Source organism: Mobula hypostoma, chromosome 13 (genome assembly GCF_963921235.1).
Source record: "Mobula hypostoma chromosome 13, sMobHyp1.1, whole genome shotgun sequence".
Lineage (NCBI taxonomy): Eukaryota > Metazoa > Chordata > Chondrichthyes > Myliobatiformes > Myliobatidae > Mobula > Mobula hypostoma.
The window spans coordinates 7673976-7696219 of record NC_086109.1 but is presented as its reverse complement, the minus strand read 5'-3'; the positions used below and the strand labels follow the sequence as shown (position 1 = coordinate 7696219).

The following is a 22244-nucleotide window of genomic DNA, read 5'->3' as shown; positions in this document are numbered from 1 at the left end:
GTCCTGGGGATTTATCTACTCTGATTTGCCTCAAGATAGCAAGCACCTCCTCCTCCTCCTCAATCTGTATAGGTTCCATGACCTCACTACTTGTTTCCCTTTATTTCCATTGACTCCATGCCAGTTTCCATAGTAAATACAGACACAAAAAGACCATTTAAGATCTTCCCCATTTCTTTTGGTTTCATACCTAGCCGACCACTCTTATCTTCAAGGGGACCAATTTTATCCTTTACTATTCTTTTGCTCTTAATATACCTGTAGAAGCTCTTTGGATTATCCTTCACCTTGACTGCCAAAGCAACCTCATGTCTTCTTTTAGCCCTCCTGATTTCTTTATTAAGTATCTTTTTGCACTTTTTATACTCCTCAAGCACCTTATTTGCTCCCTGTTTCCTATACATGTCATATATCTCTCTCTTCTTATTTATAAGAGTTCCAATATCCCTTGAGAACCAAGATTCCTTATTCTTATTCACTTTGCCTTTAATCCTGATAGGAACATACAAACTCTGCACTCTCAAAATTTCTGCTTTGAAAGCCTCCCACTTACCAATCGCATCCTTGCCAGAGAACAACCTGTCCCAATCCACGCTTTTTAGATCCTTTCTCATTTCTTCAAATTTGGCCTTTTTCCAGTTTAGAACCTCAACCTGAGGACCAGATCTATCTTTATCCATGATCAAGCTGAAACTAATGGTGTTATGATCACTGGAACCAAAGAGTTGCCCTACACACACTTTCGTCACCTGTCCTAACTCATTTCCTAATAGGAGATATCTAGTTGCATCCTCTCTAGTTGGTACCTCTATATATTGAATTAGAAAACTTTCCTGAACACATTTTACAAACTCTAACCTGTCTAGACCTTTAACAGTATGGAAATCCCAATCAATACGTGGAAAATAGTGTCAAATACAGGTCCTTTGTACCTGTCATCAGCATGGAGGGGGGGGGGCACTGCATGGGCAACAAATGGATCTCCATATCAACTCTGCCCTGGCTTGCACCCTGGAGAGGCCACTCCCCAGTGACTACCAGAGGCGCAGTACCCATGGTCGACCATGACCGACGGAGGTCACACACACACCTTATTATCTTGTAAAACTCTATCAAATTACCTTTCATCCTTATTTGCTCCGCAGAGAAAAGCCCTAGCTCATTCCACCTATCCTCATAAGACATGTTCTCCTAATCCAGGCAGCATCTTGGTAAATCTCCACTGCACCCTCTCTTTGTTTTATTAATCATTCGTACGTGATGTGCCCTGTTGTACGACATGGGCGAATATGATCTTTCCTGACCAAGAGTATTCTTGGCAAATTTTCTCTACAGAAGTGGTTGCCATTGCCTTCTTCTGGGCAGTGTCTTTACAAGACGGGTGACCTCAGCCATTATCAATACTCTTTAGAGATTGTCTGCATAACCAAGACTTGTGATATGCACTGGCTGCTCATACGATTATCCACCGCCTGCTCCCAAAGCTTCACGTGACCCTGATTGAGGGGTTAAGCAGGAGCTACACCTTGCCCAAGGGTGACCTCCTTTGGTAGAGATGCATCTCCACACTGCTACCCTCAAGGACAATCAAATTCTTCTTCGTCAACCCTTAGAAGTGAAGATGACATATTTCCACGCCAGTTGTGTAGATTGTGAGGTGGTCATTGAGTCCAGTTGGGAACCGTAGACTCTTCCACAGTTGAGGCAAGAGGTGGGACAGGTGGACGGGTTTGCTTGTGAGGTAGTGCCCTCCTTTTGCTGTTTATCCAAGACCTTTGTGTGCTCCCAGGCTGAGCTAGTGTCAAATACTCTTTATCTCCTCTGAGTAGTCATGTTCCAAGGGTTTGCGGGAAACAGGGAGGAAAATGTATCTTTTTCATAGACATATTCAAGAAACTTTCATTGTAACTTTCCGTAAAACTGCCCTGTAATTCCCTGTGAAATCAGCCAACATATGGATACTGCGCAGAGCTAGCCTGGCCGTTTTTCAGGCAGGAGGTTCCTCAGCCCAAGGTTCTGCGGAATCTCAGAAACCCCTGCTTCTCCCAGTGACGGATGCTGGTGCTGGGAGTCCAGCCAAGGAATGCCTGGTTGTACATGACCAGTAAGCTTGGGACTTGCGAGCCCGCGTGGCAATTAATGCCGTTGACAGTTCAGCTTGCAATTTCCAGAATTTTCCAGGTCATTGATGTTCTGAGTTTTATGGAGATAATTAAGAACAAACTAAGAGATGCAGAAATTGAAATTAGTACTATTTCTAAAAAAAAAATTGGCATCAAATTCTTCACAAGAACACATGAACTTAGAGCTGCAGAGTCATCCATTACCAAGAGGAATTTGTCATACTGTTTCTCTGTCTAATTTGAAAACCAAAATCCATCAAAGTTTTATAAAGCAATCCTTGGTTTGGCAGTGTGCAAAGTTCTGGATTCGACAAGTTTGCAATCAGTGAAACTTTAGTATTTTACTCAGTATTGGCACTGAACACTCCCATTTCCCTCAGCTTGATAATGATATTGATCTGTTAAATTATCAAGATTTATTAAGTTGAGAAATTATTTAAGTTTCCAGCTTTTGTTTGAAAGTCAGTTAGAAAACCAGGAGCACACAGGGAAACACCAAACAATGGCATGCACCTACTGTACTGCTCTCCTTGTGTGTGAAATGGGAAACACACAATTCAGCAGAAAGCCAAACTCCACTCAACAGAACATGGGATTCACGATATAGTGTCCAAATTCCAGGACCTTGACTTGTGTAGCACTCACAGATACAATTGAGCAAGAGTAAATCTGAGAATGAATCAGAAAAACATCATAAGTTCTTAATGCAGTAAACTTATAAGAACATAAAGCCAAAAGTTATAGGAGCAGAATTAGGCCATTTGGTCCATCAGATCTGCTATGCTATTTCATCACGGCTAATCCATTTTTTCTCTCAGCCCCAATCTCCTGCCTTCTCTCCACATTCCTTCATGGTCTGACCAATCAAGAATCTACATTATCAGTGTCTGCCTTGAATATAAATAACGACTTGGCCTCCATAGCTGCGTGTGGCAAAGAATTCCACAGATTCACCACTCTCTAGCTCCTCGTCTCCATTCTAAAAGGACACCCCTCTATTCTGAGGCTGTGTCCTGTCATCTTAGACTCATCCTCTCCACCTCTACTCTATCAAGGCCTTTCACCATTTGATAGTTTTCAATGAGGTCACCCCTCATTCTTCTGAATTCCAGTGAATACAGGCCCAGAGCCATCAGACGTTCTTCATATGACAAGCTGGAATCCTGGAATCATCTTTGTGAACCTCCTTTGACTTCCCTCCAGTTTTAGCGCATCCTTTGAAAGATAAGGGGCCCCAAACTGCTCACAGTACTCCAAATGAGGCCTCACCAGTGCTTTATAAAGTCTCAACGCTACATCCTTGCTTTTATATTCTAGTCCTCTTGAAATGAACACTAACATTGCATTTGCCTTCCTCACCACAGACTCAACCTGCAAATTAACCTTTAGGGAATCCCAAGTCCTCTTGCACATCAGTTTTTTTTTCTCTCCATTTAGAAAACGGTCAACCCTTTAATTTCTTCTACAACATGCATGAATGTACACTTCTTGAGATTATATTCTGTCTGCCATTTCTTTGCCCATTCTCCTAATCTGTCTAAGTCCTTCTGTCACCTCTCCACTTCTTCAAAACTTCCTACCCCTCCACCTATCTTCATATCATCTGTAAATTGTGCAATTAGGCCATCAATTCCATCATCCAAATCATTGACGTGTAACGTAAAAAGAGTTGGTCTTAACACATAACCCCATGGAACACCACTAGTCACCGGCAGCAAGCCAGATAAGGCTCCCTTTATTCCCATTCTTTGCCTCCTGCCTGTCAGCCACTACTTTATCCATGCTAGTATCTCTCCTATAATACCATGGGCTCGTAGCTTATTAAACAGCCTTATATGTGGCACCATGTCAAAGGCCTTCTGAAAATCCAAGTAGACAACATCAACCAATTCTCCTTTATCTATCCTGCCTGTGATTTCTTCTAAGCATTCTAACAAACTTATCGGGTGAGATTTTCCCTTGAGGAAACCATGCTGAATACAGCCTATTTTATCATGGCCTCCAATTACCCTAAGACCTCATCCTTAATAATCAACTCCAACATCTTCCCTATCACTGAGGTCAGACTTACTGGCTTAGTTTGTAGTTTCCTTTCTTCTGCCTCTCTCCTTCTAGGAGAGTGGAGTAACATTTGCAATTTTCCAGTCTTCCAGAAATATTCCAGAATCTAGTGATTCTTGAAAGATCACTACCAATGCCTTCACGATCTCTTCAGCCACCTCTTTCAGAACCCAAGTGTACACCATCTGGTCCAGGTGACTTATCTACCATCAGACCTTTTATTTTCCCAAGAATCTTCTCTCTAGTTGTCGTAACTTCACTCACTTCGTGATCCCTGACACCTGGAACTTGCACCATACTGTTAGAGTCTTCCACAGTAAAGACTGATGCAAGATACTTAAACAACAGGAATTCTGCAGATGCTGGAAATTCAAGCAACACACATCAAAGTTGCTGGTGAACACAGCAGGCCAGGCAGCATCTCTAGGAAGAGACGTTTCAGTCGACTGTACCTCTTCCTAGAGATGCTGCCTGGCCTGCTGCGTTCACCAGCAACTTTGATGTGTGTTGCAAAATACTTACTCAGTTTATCCGCCATTTTATTATCCCCCATTACTACCTCTCCAGCATCATTTTCTAGCGGTTTGATATCCACTCTTGCCTCTCTTTTACACTTTATGTTTCTGAAGAAATTTTCGGTGGAGATTAGAAAAATGATGGGGGATCTCATTGAAACCTATTGAATATTGAAAGGCTCAGGTAGAGTGGATATGGAGAGGATGTTTCCTATAATGGGTAAGTCTAGGACCAGCGAGCACTGCCTTAGAATAGAGGGGCATCCATTTAGAACAGAGATAAGGAGGAATTTCTTCAGCCAGAGTGTGGTGAATCTGTGGAATTCATTGGAGGTCGGGTTATTGGGTGTACTTAAAGCAGAGGTTGATAGGTTTTTGATCAGTTGGGGCATTAAAGGTTATGGGGAGAAGGCCTTAGAATGGGGTTGAGAGGAATCATAAATCAGCCATGATTGAATGTTGAAGCAGTCTTGATGATCAGAATTCTCTAATTCCTCTCCTCTCCTCTGTCTTATGGTCTCATTATGACCCTGCACCTTATTATCTGCCTGCAGAGCATTTTCTCTGTGGATAAGACCATAAGACACCACAGACTTTACCCTTTATTCTATGTTGTTATTGCTTCACCTTGTTCTACCTCAATGCACAGTGCAGTGATCTGATCTGTATGGACAGTATACAAGAACAAAACAAGCTTTAGGTACTGTGCTTTACAGCTCTGTGAGTCTGCAACAGTGAATAGAATATCGGTGTTGATTGCAAGGAGTACAGATGTATCTTGGTATAAGTAACAAAGGCAAACCAATTTCAGTTCCAATTTCTAATACCTATCTATGCCCCACATGATTTTGTACACTTCTGTAATATCACCCCTCAGTCCAATGAATAAAGTTTCAACCTGCTCAACTTCTCCAGGTAACTGAGTCTCTCAAGTCCGGGCAATACCCTCTTCTGCACTCTTTCCAGCTTAATGCTGTCTGCTGAGTGGGGGGCTGACCCCTCCTGTTGGTGCTGCCCTTCAGTGTTTGCTCTGTTGAAGACTCGGTGCTTTCGTCTGGGGCCGCACCAACGTGAGATGATCAGCATGCTGCATGCTCGTTCTTCCCAACAACATCCCATGCACCATCAACCTACAGGACATGACACTCAGGGACCGGGCGAGATTACTATTTTTTTTCTGTGTGATTGTCCGTTTACTGCTATCGTAATTATATGTGCTTTTCAGGTGGCGCGGTGGCGATACGTCTCTACCAAAGTAGCTGTAAGGTGCTCCTTCCCTCCGCTAGCCTGCAGGTCACCCTTGGGCAAGGTGTAGCACCTGCTTAGCCCCTGATCAGGGTCATGTGAAGCCATGGGGGCAGGTGGTGGACGGTCGTATGAGCAGCCGGTGCAGATCACAAGTCCTGGTTATGCGACCACTGACGCCAGGCAGACAATCTCTGAAGAGTATTGATAATGGCCGGGGTCACCCGTCTTGTAAAGACACTGCCCAGAAGGCAATGGCAAACCACTTCTGCAGAAAAACTTGCCAAGAGCAACCATGGTCACCTATGTCATTAAAACATGGCACTTAACAAACAAACAATATATACTTTGTGCTATGTATGACTGTTGAAACTGTGTCTTGCACCTTGGCTTCAGAGGAACGCCATTTCAGGTGCCTGTATTCATGGGTATTCATGTATGGTTGAACGACAATTAAACTTGCAGTTGAACTTGAACTTGATAATGGTGAACAAATTTAAACAGGATATTCCAAATGCAGCCACACCAACATTGAGGTTTTCAGCACCTGAATACTCCTTCTCCAGTCAAATCAGCCATCGTCAGACATTCCCGTATCACTGTGAATGTTGCATTTTCTTCAGAGAGGTTTCAAACACACCCTTGAATCTGCTTAACTGATCTTCCAGAAACCTCTTCTTGTGACAGAGTTTGGATCACTGTATTTTTTATGTCATTAAGAAATATGGTAGGATTGGCCCAAAACATCGACTGTTTACCCTTTTCCATGGAACTGCCTGGCCTGCTGAATTCCTCCAGCATTTAGTGTGTGTTGCTGGGATTTCCAGCATCTGCAGATGTTAAAACCACACTGACCTTGCCTGAACTTTGCATTTTAAGTGTGCCGGTCTGACATATTTAATAATAGCCTGAAACGCTTTTCCTATGACAGATATTAAACTAATTGGCATGCAGTTTCCTGCTTTCTAGCTGCCTCCTTTTTTTAAAAAAAATAAAGGATTTACATCTCGAAATTTCTGATTTATTAAAACTTTCTTTGAATGTAGCGGATTTTGGAGAATTAAAACTAAAGCAATAACTTATCTCACCAGCCACATCTTTTGATACACCGGGAGAAGGCTCGTAGCTCCCTCTGCTTGCTCAGTGGCACAGCACTGGTAACTGGAGTTTTCCATGAGTTCCTGCAGTCCATGGTTTTCAGCTGTGTGTAGAATGTTCTATAGCAAAGGCCTGTACAAACTACCTTGAGAGTGCAGATGCTGAAATCTAGAGCAAAAAAGCAAAGGAGACGTTGGAGAGTCAGGCAGTACGTATGGAAATGAGGGTCCAGATAAGAGATCTCGACCTTGTCACGATGTGAGCCAAAACCATCATCACCTAGCGATCAGCTGAAGCCAGTCTCAGGCTGACTTTTCACTAACTGGTTGTTGTTCTCTGGCAAAGATGTGATTGGTAGGTGGGAAGCCTTCAAAGGGGAAATTTTGAGAGTGCAGAGTTTGTATGTTCCTGTCAGGATTAAAGGCAAATTGAATAGGAATAAGGAACCTTGGTTCTCAAGGGATATTGCAACTCTGATAAAGAAGAAGAGGGAGTTGTATGAAATGTATAGGAAACAGGGGGTAAATCAGGTGCTTGAGAAGTGCAAGAAAATACTTAAGAAAGAAATCAGGAGGGCAAAAAGAAGACATGAGGTTGCCTTGGCAGTCAAAGTGAAGGATAATCCAAAGAGCTTTTACAAGTATATTAAGAGCAAAAGGATTGTAAGGGATAAAATTGGTCCTCTTGAAGATCAGAGTTGTTGGCTTTGTGCGGAACCAAAGGAAATGGGGGAGATCTTAAATAGGTTTTTTGCATCTGTATTTACTAAGGAAGCTGGGATGAAATCTATGGAATTGAGGGAATCAAGTAGTGAGACCATGGAAACTGTACAGATTGAAAAGGAGGAGGTGCTTGCTGTCTTGAGGAAAATTAAAGTGGATAAATCCCCGGGACTTGACAGAGTGTTCCCTCGGACCTTGAAGGAGACTAGTGTTGAAATTGCGGGGGCCCTGGCAGAAATATTTAAAATGTCGCTGTCTACGGGTGAAGTGCCGGAGGATTGGAGAGTGGCTCATGTTGTTCCGTTGTTTAAAAAAGGATCGAAAAGTAATCCGGGAAATTATAGGCCGGTGAGTTTAACGTCAGTAGTAGGTAAATTATTGGAGGGAGTACTAAGAGACAGAATCTACAAGCATTTGGATAGACAGGGGCTTATTAGGGAGAGTCAACATGGCTTTGTGCGTGGTAGGTCATGTTTGACCAATCTGTTGGAGTTTTTCGAGGAGGTTACCAGGAAAGTGGATGAAGGGAAGGCAGTGGATATTGTCTATATGGACTTCAGTAAGGCCTTTGACAAGGTCCCGCATGGGAGGTTAGTTAGGAAAATTCAGTCGCTAGGTATACATGGAGAGGTGGTAAATTGGATTAGACATTGGCTCGATGGAAGAAGCCAGAGAGTGGTGATAGAGAATTGCTTCTCTGAGTGGAGGCCTGTGACTAGTGGTGCGCCACAGGGATCAGTGCTGGGTTCATTGTTATTTGTCATCTATATCAATGATCTGGATGATAATGTAAATTGGATCAGCAAGTTTGCTGATGATACCAAGATTGGAGGTGTAGTAGACAGTGAGGAAGGTTTTCAGAGCCTGCAGAGGGTCTTGGATCAGCTGGAAAAATGGGCTGAAAAATGGCAGATGGAGTTTAATACTGACAAGTGTGAGGTATTGCACGTTGGAAGGACAAACCAACGTAGAACATACAGGGTTAATGGTAAGGCACTGAGGAGTGCAGTGGAACAGAGGGATCTGGGAATACAGATACAAAATTCCCTAAAAGTGTCATCACAGGTAGATAGGGTCGTAAAGAGAGCTTTTGGTACATTGGCCTTTATTAATCAAAGTATTGAGTATAAGAGCTGGAATGTTATGATGAGGTTGTATAAGGCATTGGTGAGGCCGAATCTGGAGTATTGTGTTCAGTTTTGGTCACCAAATTACAGGAAGGATATAAATAAGTTTGAAAGAGTGCAGAGAAGGTTTACAAGGATGTTGCCGGGACTTGAGAAACTCAGTTACAGAGAAAGGTTGAATAGGTTAGGACTTTATTCCCTGGAGCGTAGAAGAATGAGGGGAGATTTGATAGAGGTATATAAAATTATGATGGGTATAGATAGAGTGAATGCAAGCAGGCTTTTTCCACTGAGGCAAGGGGAGAAAAAAACCAGAGGACATGGGTTAAGGGTGAGGGGGGAAAAGTTTAAAGGGAACATTAGGGGGGGCTTCTTCACACAGAGAGTGGTGGGAGTATGGAATGAGCTGCCAGCCGAGGTGGTAAATGCGGGTTTTTTTTAACATTTAAGAATAAATTGGACAGATACATGGATGGGAGGTGTATTGAGGGATATGGTCCGTGTGCAGGTCAGTGGGACTAGGCAGAAAATGGTTCGGCACAGCCAAGAAGGGCCAAAGGGCCTGTTTCTGTGCTGTAGTTTCTATGGTTCTATGGTTTCTATGTTGTCTCAATAAAGAACTCAATTGTTCTGGGGTAAACCATTTAAATCTCCCAAGAGGACCTTCTCATAGGGTTTGGAGGCTTGTGTGCCTCAATGACCCAGAGAGCTGTGTTGGCCGGAGTCAGGGCTTTGTCCTTTGGCTCTTGGTAGGGTCACCTGTGCCAAAGAGGTCAAAGGTCAGAGGCCAGACTAAGAGTGGTCCACTGGTCCTCCAGGTTTGGGAGTTCAGTTCAGGGCTAACAACCCTGACTGGTCAAAAAGGTTGTTATGGAAACAGCAATGAGGAATCCTTTATATCTGTGTGCAACTGTATCAGAGATGGAGAACTTTAATTGTTTACCTAAGTGCCAATAGTGTAATGGACAACAAGTAAGTGAACTATTTAAGTGGTCATACTGGGGAGCGTGACCTTTGAGACTGGTGTAATTTTACTGAAAAAGGGTTATTTTGAATTTCAGCTTGTTCTACTGTCTGGTTTGGGTCCCATCAGTAGTTATAGGCAAGTGAACACAACAGACCCAAAGAGTTGATGTTCCATTCCTGAGTATTATTAGGATCTGAAATTCCTCTTGGAGATGATGGCTAATATAGAATCCCGTTGACTGTATTTAAGCAAAGATGAGCTGGTCATGGAGAGGCTCCAGAGGAGGTTCACAAGAATTATTCAGGAATGTGTGAGGAGTGAGGTTGAGTGGATGGGGAGGGTGAAGGGATCTCATTGAAATCAACTGGATATTGAAAGCCCTGGATAGAGTGGATGTGGAAAAGACTGTTCCTTTAGGAGGAAAACTTAGGACCAAAGGGCACAGCTTCAGAATAGCATGAAGTCCCTTTAGAACTGAGATGAGGGAGAATTCCTTCAGCTAAAGGATGGTGAATCTGTTGCCACACAGGGCTGTGGAGGGCAAGTGATTGAATATGTTTTAGGTAGTGATCCATATGTTCTCAAATGGTAAGGGGGGGGGCTAACGATTACAGTGAAGTGGAGGAATAGGGTTGAAAGAAAATTAGCCTTGTTTGAATGGTGGAGCAGATCTGATGGCCTGGATCAGTTAATTCTGTTCTTGTATCTTTTGTTCAAGTTTATTTTCATTAAAACAAACACAGATGCATAGCTAAATGCAACTTTGCTCCTCTGTGATCAAGGTGCCAAACACGGTATATACAGTCTCAAAATTGTATAATCACAAGTCCCTGAGTGGAACAGCCGGAAGGCTGACAGGTTGACATGAAGTCTATGTCTGTGTCTGCTAGGTAATGGTGGGGAGGGAGTAGGATATTCAGACAGGGTGTATATGTGTGCTGAGTGGCAGGACAGTGTTCGTAAGTCTCAAACCTGGGGGAAGAAACTGTCACCCAGCCTGACAGTTCTGGTTCTTGTACTGCGGTATCTTCAGCCTGACGGCAGGTCAAAGAGATTATGGGGAAGATGGATGGGGTCTTTGACAACGTTGAAGGTCTGCAGTGCATCTGATATATTCTCAGTGGGAGGGGAGAAAGATCCCAATAATGTTTTCTTATGGTCTTGAGGACCGGGACCATAAACCAGCTGGTACCATTGTTATCTACCCTGACTTCACAAGCTCCAAGCTCTTTCACCAGAACCTGCAGATTAAGTGGATGAAAATCAATAAAACCCTGCTGGAAATAATGGAAAAGTAGCCTAGCAACCATGGTCTGACCTCCAAGAGGACCACAACCTTGTCATGATTTGGAGGCTTGAGTGCTTCAATGACCTGCAGTGCTATGTTGACTGGAGATAGGGCCTTCTGCCTTGGCTCCTGCTAGTAGGGTCATCCATGCCAGACAGATCAAAGGGTAGAGGCCCCACTAAGAGTGGTCTATTGGTCCTCCAGATTCAGCTGAGGGCTAACAACCCTGAATGGTAAAACAAAATTGTTACGGAAACAGCAATGAGTGATCCTTTATCTGTGTGACAGACAGGGATGGCAGACTCTCACGGCTGCCAGTGGTGTGACAGGCAGTAAGTAAGTTATGGACTGGGAAGGAAGATAAAGGTGAGAGCACAGGGAATGGGATGGAATTGATGGGACAAATTAGCCAGAGGTGCCTTAAAGCTCTTTAATGTGATGAAAGACCTTCTGATCTTGCGGCACCTGTCAGTTCAAGCATCAGCCAGACACAAAAAACCGAGTGGCCAATGAGCTGAGTTCTCAAAATCAGCAAGAAACAGGAGAAAGAAGTAATTGGGGGTGGGGGGAAGCAATTTCTTAAATAAAATGGTATTGATCATTTTTGATGACATAACATTGTGGTTCCATTTAGTTCATGATGGTTCTGCCCACGTTCTGCTCAACTGGAGGTAAAATACTGACAACAGCCAGCTGATGTAGCCCGCCCACTAGCCCTCCGGGGATGTATACTACCTGCTCCCACACAGAGTTAGCGCAACTGAAAGGCTGATCCAGTGAAGAGAAAAGAATGGGGGAGGAGAGATTGGTGGGAGGAGTAGGAGGAGGAAGGGGAGAAGGAGAGTTATAACAGGGTGAAGGAAAAGCGACCGCTTGAAAATCAAAAACAGTCTTACAACACTCACTCTTGCTGCCTTAGACCAATAAATACTATAAACATATTTAAAAAATAAAGGTTTTCAAACTGAAGAATGCAAGGAAGAAAGATTAGCTCTATTTGTCACATGTACAGTACTGTATTCGTCAATATGGAGCGGAGAGTGAGTTTGTAAATTTGGTGGGAGCAATGTGTGCTGGGAATGGCGAGGGTGGAGCATGGCGGGTGAGGTGTGGGACAGGTGGTAGAGAAGGAGTGCCAGGGATGGTAGGGTTGGCGTGGGTGCAGACACAGCCAGCCCCGAGAGACCAAGCAAGGTCATTTGATTCCAAACAATTGGTTTGTTGATCATTATAGAATGTCTCTCTGGTGCTTCCCATTCCCTCCCCTCACCCTTCCCCTTTTCCCAACCATGATTCCCCTCTCCCTGTCCCCTTCCCACTTTCAGTCCACAATAGAGACCCAGATCAGAATCAGGTTTATCATCACTCACATATATCATGAAGTCTGTTTTTTTTTTCCAGCAGCAATACAGTCCAATACATAAAATTACTACAGTACTGCGCAAAACTCTTTGGGACCCTAGCTATATATATGTGTGTCTAAGACTTTTGCACAATACTGTACATCGAAACAGTGTCATTTGCATCAAATCAAATGAAATTGCATTGTGCTGGGGGCATCTTGCAAGTGTCACCGCACTTCCGGTGCCAATCTAGTATGCCAACAACTCTCTAACCCTAACCCACACATCTTTTGGAATGTGGGAGGAAACTGGAGCACCCAGAGGAAACCCACATGATCATGAGGAGAACATGCAAACTCCTTGCAGACAGCAGCATGAATTGAACCCAATTTGTACAGCTGGGACTGTAAAGCTTGATACTAACCACTATGTTACCATGCTAGCCCAAAATACCTGCCACTAAGATTATGGATGATCTAGACCTCAAGTCCAGTCTCCTATCTGTACTCCAACCAGAACCTTTGATTTTTTTTCATATTCCAATAATCTGTTTATTGTAACCTTGAGTACATCCAATGTTTTTGTTTCCTCAGCTCCTTGTACCAGCAAGGAACCGAAGATTCACAATCCTTGGAGAGTTGAGGAAGAAGGGTGAGCATTCGCCACCCTACATTTGGAGATCAGTTGGTGAAAAGAGTCAGTAGCTTTCAGTTCCTGGGTGTTAACTTATCGAGTGATCTGTCCTTGGGCCCAGCACATAGACGTAATCACAAGGGTAGCACATCAGTATCTTTACACTTTTAGGAGGTTAAGGACATTTAGTTTGTCACCAAACAGCCTGTCCTGGCCCCAGCATGTAAGCGCAATTACAAAGAAAGTGTAGCAGTGTCTCTACTTCCTTAGGGGTTTGTTAAGATTTGGCATGATATCTAAAACTTTGACAAGCTTCTATAGATGTGTGGTGGAGAGTTTATTGACTGGCTGCTTGGTCTGGTATGGAGACATCAATGCCCTTGAATGGAAAATCCTGCAGAATGTAGTGGATGCGGCCCTGTCCATCATGGGTATAACCCTCCCCACCATTGAGTACATCTTCACGGAGTGTTGTTACAGGAAAGTAGAATCCATCATCAAGGATCTTCACCACCCAGGTCTACTCTCTTCTTCCTGTGCCACGAGGAAGGAGGTACAGGAGCCTCAGGACTTGTGCCACCAGGTTCAGGAGCAGTTACTACCCCTCAGCCATCAGGCTCCTGAACCAAAGGGGATAACTTCACTCTTGCCCCCTCACTGAACTGTTCCCACACCAGTGGACTCACTCTCAAGGACTCTTCATCTCACGTTCTCATAATTTATTGCTTATTTTTTATTATTATAGTTATTTTTTTTCTTTCATTTTGTATTGCACAATTTGTTGTCTTTTGCACACTGTGGTCCACCCTGTTGGAGCAGTCTTTAATTTATTCTAGCAACACACATCTAAGTTGCTGGTGAACACAGCAGGTCAGGCAGCATCTCTAGGAAGAGGTACAGTCGACGCTTCGGGCCGAGACCCTTGGTCTGGACATTCTATTATGTTTATTGGATTTATTGAGTATGCCTGCAAGAAAGTGAATCTCAGGGTTGTATTTGGTGACATATATGTACTTTGATAATACGTTTACTTTGAACTTCGAGGTACACAAGCCTGAAGTCCCACACCACCAGGTACTTCCCTTCAACCATTCGGTTCTTGAACTGAGTGCTACAACCCTAATCAATAGAATTTAGCAACACTTTGACCACTTTGCACTACAATAGACTTTTTATTGTTGATGTATTACTTGTGTTCCTTCTTGTATAAATTGTGAAGAATTAATGTTTGATCTGTTTCTTGTGAATGTTGTATATATGTACCTATGCACAGGATAATGACTCAACTTTATGCTCAGTTTTAGGGAAATATCAAATGATAATAAATAAATAAATAGCTAGATAGATAGATAAATAAATAAATAATACTGAGAACTTGAGTTGCAGAGTCCTTGAAAGTGAACCCATAGGTTGTGGAATCAGTTCTGACTGAAGCAATCCATGCTGTTTCAGGAGCTTGACAGTTGTGGAGTAGTAGCTGTTCCTGACCGTGGTGGTGTGGATCCTGAGGCTCCTCTACCTCCTCCCCAGAGGCAGCAGCGAGAAGAGGGCATGACCTGGGTGGTGGGGGTCCCTGATGTTTGACACCGCTTTCCTGCGATGGAGGTCCTTGTAGATGAGCTCAATGGTGGGTAGGGCTTTACTGCTGATGGATCGGGCCGTGTCCACAATTTATTGTAGCATTTTCCATTTAGAATCGGAATCAGGTTTACTATCACAGGCAAAAAGAAAACACTTGGGCACTGTAAACTCAAGAGATACTGCAGGTGCTGGAAGTCCTGAGCAACACGCAGAAAATGCTGGTGGAACTCAGCAGATCAGTCATCGTCCATGGGAATAAATAAACTGTCTATGTTTCGGGCTGAGACCCTTCATCCGGACTGGAAAGGAAGGGAGAAGATGCCAGGATAAGAAGGTGGGGGGGGGGGGTAGTGAGGACAGTCTAGAAGGTGATAGGTGAAGCCAGGTGGTTGGGGAAGGTGGGTATGAAGTAAGAAGCAGGGAGTTGAGAAGTGGAAAAGGCAAAGGGCTGGGGAAGAAGGAATCTAACAGGAGAGGAGAGTCGACTGAGAGAGAAAGGGAAGGAGGAGGGGCAGCAGAAGGATGTGATAGGCAGTTGAGGAGAAGAGGTACAGTAAGAGACCAGAGTGGGGAATTGAAGAAGAGGGCAGGGGAAAACACTTAGGCGTTGGTGAGTCCACACCAGGCCTTGAATCAACCAGTGAGGATACTCTCCACTGTGCATCGATAAAAGTTTATTAGAGAATTAGATGACATGCCAAATCTGTGCAAACTTCTATGAAAGTAGAAGGCGTTGCCATGGCTTCTTTGTAAAAGGCGGGTTGGAGGGGCTGAGTGCTTTTAGTCAAATCTACATTTCTGTGTAATCAAAAGGCAATGTCACACAAAGATGTGAGGAGAGGCCCTCCACTGGTTGGGCTCGACCATGGATGCTGTGTCCTAGCTGTTTACATAATCAATTCACAAGCCAGGGCAGTAGGATATGGAGAGTAAAGCTGTTGCCCGTGCAGCAGGCTCCCCCTCCCCACGTAGCTGACGAATTCAAAGGAACGGAGGAGACCGATACAGTTCGGCACCAGCGACGTTGCAGGAGTTACCAGTCAGTGTTGAACTTAACATAGAACTGTCCTAGGGACTCCAGCTCTGGATTTTTCCTGGGGGTTCACTCCCAAAGCCTTCCCCATGAATGGGCACAGCCACAAAGCAGTGGAGGTTTAAGACTGGTTTTCCTTCTCCTAGATGAGCTGCCAACCATGGCTGACAAGCCCCTTGGCCCAAAGTGACTGGTTTTAAGGTGCCAGTAACCCACCCTTGCCCCTTCTGTCGGTAGCTGGAGCTGGTCTCAAATAGTCACAAGGATATCTACAATGGGTTAGCTCGTATGTTTGCCCAAAACAGGGTGGCACGGTGGCGTATTGCTTTAACAGCGCCATCAGTCATGGTTCATTTCCCTCCACTATCTGTGAGGTGTTTGTACGTTCTCTCCATGACTCTGTTAGTTCCCTCTGGTTTCATCCCATGTTCCAAAGGCAAATGGATAATTGGTCTCGAGGGTGTAATTGGGCAGCGCGGCCCCCTTGGGCCAGAAGGACCTGTTACCGTGCTCTATCTCAAGGTAAGAAATAAACCGCGTTACCTGTTCATCATCCCGCAGCTCTCTTTGGGATCTCACTGTGGATTTGTTGGCAGCTGACGCTCCCTGTCTTCAGACCGGGACTGCACTGCAGGGTCACGTACCTGGGTTTCTGTGAAACATCTTGAAGGGGACTTGGGAAGGACTGGAGAAATGCTAATTGTTTCTTTGCACCTCCCTCTCAGTGCATGGCGGATCACGGCTAAAGAGGAATATTAGCTGTGCTCTCCACGTCTAGGGCGCCACAGATAAGGACAGAAAGAAATCCTGACTGACTTTAATCTGTCAAGTGCTTCACCCACTCTACCGGAAGTATAGGACAGCTACTATAAAGAGAAAGCAGAATTTACATTTCGATAAGTCCTTTCACATCCGTGCCATCATGAAGTCATAGCACATAGCAGAAGGGTTACTCCATTCGCTCCATCGAGCCTGCTCCACCATTTGGCTGTGGAGGCCAAGTTGTTGGGTGTATTTAAAGCGGAGGTTGATAGCTCCATGATTAGTAAGGGCATCAAAGGTTGCAGGGAGAGGCAGAGGAATGGGGTTCAGAGAGAAAATAAGTAAGTTGCATTGCAATGGCAGAGCAGAACCTTTGAGCTGAATGGCCTCGACCTTCTCCTACGTCCTAATGTTGTGTGGATTCAGCGTAGGAACAGCACAGGTGGGTGTTCAATGGGCTGAAGAGCCTGCCTTACTGCTGTATGAGGTTATTATCTGCACCTCTGCACGTGTGGACTTTGGATTCAGGAACGTCTTCTCCTCTGCCATTCGACATTGAACCCATGAACACCACCTCACGACTTCTTTATTTCTATTTTTTTGCACTACTTATCTAACTATTTAATATTTATACTTACTGTAATTCAGTTTTTTTCTCTATTATTATGTATTGCTTTGTACCGCTGCCACAAAGCCAACAAATCTCGTGACATGTGCTGGTGATATTAAACCTAATTTTGATTCCAATTCAAACCAAGACCCTGCCTGATCTCTCAACAGGATGAAAGTTTTGGATCAGCAAATGCTTGCATGACAAGGCTATCGCTGACTGAGATGTTTTCCTGGTATTCGCAGGACAGTGGAAGGGATCCCAGTGAAACTGGACTCTTTGGCTACATCATCCAGGCTGGAATTTGGAGCAATAGGTCTGAATTTACACTCCAAAATATGCCAAGTATGTGTCGGATTTGGTGATCTGTAGACCAATAAACAAGGCCAGGCACAGAGAAATCTACTACTGCCAGCACAGAAACAGACCAAAGGGCACTTTGAAAAGATTTGCCTCTTTAAACATAATCTTTCTCTGTTATTTTGTGTCCAAAGTTTAAGTGAAACACTGCAGGCTCATTTTTTTTTATCCCCAGCTGAAGTCCAACTTATGCTGGCAAGGGGAAGAAGAAGGATCTGGCTCGGAGCGATATTTTAGCGTGCTGGCGTTTTCCCAGTGCTCTGGGAGGAATGGCAGGATTCTTAGAAGAGTGGAGGGACAGACGGATCTTGAGATTCCACGTCCATAGATTCCTCAAAGTTGCCGCACAAGTTGATGGTGTGGTCAAGAAGGTGTGTGGTGTGTTACCCTTCATTAGTCAGGAGAATGAGTTCAAGAGCCATCATGTAATGTTGCAGCCCTATAAAACCCTGGCCAGACCACACTTGGAATATTGTGTTTAGTTCTGGACACCTCACTATAGGAAGGATGTAGAAGCTTTAAATAAAGTGCAGAGGAGATTGGCCAGGATGCTGCCTGGATTAGAGAGCATGTCTTATGAGGATAGGCTGAGCGAGCCAGGGCTTTTCTCTTTTGGAGTGAAGGAGGATGAGAGGTGACTTGATAGAGGTGCACTAGGTATTAAGAGGCAGGGATAGAGTGGGCAGCCAGACCCTGAAATAACCCAGGGCAGAAATGACTAATTCAAGGGGGCATAATTTGAAGGTGATTGGAGGAAAATATAAGGGGGATGTCAGAGGTACAGAGGAAGTATGGGTGTGTGAAACGTGCTCTCAGGGATGGTGGTAGAGGCAGATACAATAGAGGTGTTTAAGAAACTCTCAGATCAAGGGTTCCCAGCCTGGGATCTTCAATCTCCTTGCTTAATGGTATTGGAACGCGGCATAAAAAGGGTTGGGAACCCCTGTCTTAGATAGACACATGGATGATAGAAAAATGGAGGGCTTTGTGGGAGAGAAGGATTAGATTGATCTTGGAGTAGGTTAAAATGCTGGCACAACATCATAGGTGTAGGCGCTGTACCGTTCAACATTCTGTTTATCCCTCACCCTCCCTATGCCCCAGTCTGCTCTGCCATGTTTCTAACATTACTTTATTAAACTCTGGCTTGGCTGCGTTCAGCGTAGTGCATTCATTTCTGGTTACCCCATTGCAGGTTGGATGTGGCGGATTTGGAGAGGGTGCAGAAGACCTTCACCAGGACGGTGGCAGGATAGGAAGGCAGGTGGACAAATTAAGGTTGTATTCTCCGAAGCGGTGCAGGATGAGGGGAGACCTGGTTAAAAAAATCATGACAGACACAGATAGGGTAGACAGCAGGTACCTTTTCCCAGCATCATGATGGAGAGCACGCATTGAAGGTGAGAGGGAGAACGTTCGAAGGAGATGTGAGGGGCAAGTTTTCTTACACAGAGAGTGGCAGGTGCCTGGAATATGCTGCTGGCCAAGGTGGTGGAGGCAATTACGATTGAGGTGTTTAAGAAGTTATTTATTTTGCGATACAACACAGAGCCCTTTGAGCCACACTACCCCAGCAACCCCACAACTCTGATTAACCCTAACCTAATCACGGGACAACTTACATAGAAACATAGAAACATAGAAAATAGGTGCAGGAGTAGGCCATTCGGCCCTTCGAGCCTGCACCGCCATTTATTATGATCATGGCTGATGATTCAACTCAGAACCCAGCCTTCCCTCCATACCCCCTGACCCCTGTAGCCACAAGGGCCATATCTAACTCCCTCTTAAACATAGCCAATGAACTGGCCTCAACAGTTTGCTGTGGCAGAGAATTCCACAGATTCACCACTCTCTGTGTGAAGAAGTTTTTCCTAATCTCGGTCCTAAAAGGCTTCCCCTCTATCCTCAAACTGTGACCCCTCGTTCTGGACCTCCCCAACATCGGGAACAATCTTCCCGCATCTAGCCTGTCCAATCCCTTTAGGATCTTATACGTTTCAATCAGATCCCCCCTCAATCTTCTAAATTCCAACGAGTACAAGCCCAGTTCATCCAGTCTTTCTTCATATGAAAGTCCTGCCATCCCAGGAATCAATCTGGTGAACCTTCCCTGCACTCCCTCCATGGCAAAGATGTCTTTCCTCAGATTAGGGGACCAAAACTGCACACAATACTCCAGGTGTGGTCTCACCAAGGCCTTGTACAACTGCAGTAGTACCTCCCTGCTCCTGTACTCGAATCCTCTTGCTATAAATGCCAGCATACCGTTCGCCTTTTTCACCGCCTGCTGTACCTGCATGCCCACTTTCAATGACTGGTGTATAATGACACCCAGGTCTCGTTGCACCTCCCCTTTTCCTAATCGGCCACCATTCAGATAATAATCTGTTTTCCTATTTTTGCCACCAAAGTGGATAACTTCACATTTATCCACATTAAATTGCATCTGCCATGAGTTTGCCCACTTACCCAACCTATCCAAGTCACCCTGCATCTTCTTAGCATCCTCCTCACTGCTAACGCTGCCACCCAGCTTCGTGTCATCCGCAAACTTGGAGATGCTGCATTTAATTCCCTCATCCAAGTCATTAATATATATTGTAAACAACTGGGGTCCCAGCACTGAGCCTTGCGGTACCCCACTAGTCACCGCCTGCCATTCTGAAAAGGTCCCGTTGCTTCCTGTCTGCTAACCAATTCTCCACCCACACCAATACCTTACCCCCAATACCGTGTGCTTTAAGTTTGCACACTAATCTCCTGTGTGGGACCTTGTCAAAAGCCTTTTGAAAATCCAAATATACCACATCCACTGGTTCTCCCCTATCCACTCTACTAGTTACATCCTCAAAAAATTCTATGAGATTCGTCAGACATGATTTTCCTTTCACAAATCCATGCTGACTTTGTCCGATCATTTCACCACTTTCCAAATGTGCTGTTATCACATCCTTGATAACTGACTCCAGCAGTTTCCCCACCACCGACGTTAGGCTAACCGGCCTATAATTCCCCGGTTTCTCTCTCCCTCCTTTTTTAAAAAGTGGGGTTACATTAGCCACCCTCCAATCCTCAGGAACTAGTCCAGAATCTAACGAGTTTTGAAAAATTATCACTAATGCATCCACTATTTCTTGGGCTACTTCCTTAAGCACTCTGGGATGCAGACCATCTGGCCCTGGGGATTTATCTGCCTTCAATCCCTTCAATTTACCTAACACCACTTCCCTACTAACATGTATTTCACTCAGTTCCTCCATCTCACTGGACCCTCTGTCCCTTACTATTTCTGGAAGATTATTTATGTCCTCCTTAGTGAAGACAGAACCAAAGTAATTATTCAATTGGTCTGCCATGTCCTTGCTCCCCATAATCAATTCACCTGTTTCTGTCTGCAGGGGACCTACATTTGTCTTTATCAGTCTTTTCCTTTTTACATATCTATAAAAGCTTTTACAGTCCGTTTTTATGTTCTCTGCCAGTTTTCTCTCATAATCTTTTTTCCCCTTCCTAATTAAGCCCTTTGTCCTCCTCTGCTGTACTCCTGAATTTCTCCCAGTCCTCAGGTGAGCCACTTTCTCTGGCTAATTTGTATGCTACTTCTTTGGAATTGATACTATCCCTAATTTCTCTTGTCAGCCACGGGTGCACTACCTTCCTTGATTTATTCTTTTGCCAAACTGGGATGAACAATTGTTGTAGTTCATCCATGCAACCTTTAAATGCTTGCCATTGCATATCCACCGTCAATCCTTTAAGTGTCATTTGCCAGTCTATCTTAGCTAATTCACGTCTCATACCTTCAAAGTTACCCCTCTTTAAGTTCAGAACCTTTGTTTCTGAATTAACTATGTCACTCTCCATGTTAATGAAGAATTCCACCATATTATGGTCACTCTTACCCAAGGGGCCTCTCACGACAAGATCGCTAATTAACCCTTCCTCATTGCTCAAAACCCAGTCCAGAATAGCCTGCTCTCTAGTTGGTTCCTCGACATGTTGGTTCAAAAAACCATCCCGCATACATTCCAAGAAATCCTCTTCCTCAGCACCTTTACCAATTTGGTTCACCCAGTCTACATGTAGATTGAAGTCACCCATTATAACTGCTGTTCCTTTATTGCACACATTTCTAATTTCCTGTTTAATACCATCTCCGACCTCACTACTACTGTTAGGTGGCCTGTACACAACTCCCACCAGCGTCTTCTGCCCCTTAGTGTTACGCAGCTCTACCCATATCGATTCCACATCTTCCCGGCTTATGTCCTTCCTTTCTATTGCGTTAATCTCTTTTTTAACCAGCAACGCCACCCCACCTCTCCTTCCTTCATGTCTATCCCTCCTGAATATTGAATATCCCTGAACATTGAGCTCCCATCCCTGGTCACCCTAGAGCCATGTCTCTGTGATCCCAACTATATCATAATCATTAATAACAATCTGCACTTTCAATTCATCCACCTTATTACGAATGCTCCTTGTATTGACACATAAAGCCTTCAGGCGCTCTTTTACAACTCTCTTAGCCCTTTTTGATGCTTGCCCTGGATTTGTCGGCCTGCCACTTTTACTTTTCTCCTTTGTACTTTTTGCTTCTATGCTCACTTTACACCCCTCTGTCTCTCTGCACTGGTTCCCATCCCTCTGTTGTGAACTAACCTCCTCACGCCTAGCCTCTTTAATTTGATTCCCACCCCCCAACCATTCTAGTTTAAAGTCACCTCAGTAGCCCCCGCTAATCTCCCTGCCAGGATATTGGTCCCCCTAGGA

The 22244-nt window shown here is 44.4% G+C and overlaps 1 long non-coding RNA gene across 1 annotated transcript in view; it reads right to left on the bottom strand.

The window, feature by feature from the left end:
* LOC134355397 (uncharacterized) overlaps window positions 1-22244 on the bottom strand; it is a 93398-nt gene that overhangs the window by 36126 nt on the left and 35028 nt on the right. Inside the window, exon 2 of the long non-coding RNA XR_010020059.1 lies at window positions 7033-7210. This is a non-coding gene — a long non-coding RNA (uncharacterized LOC134355397). The remainder of the gene's footprint in view (window positions 1-7032; window positions 7211-22244) is intronic.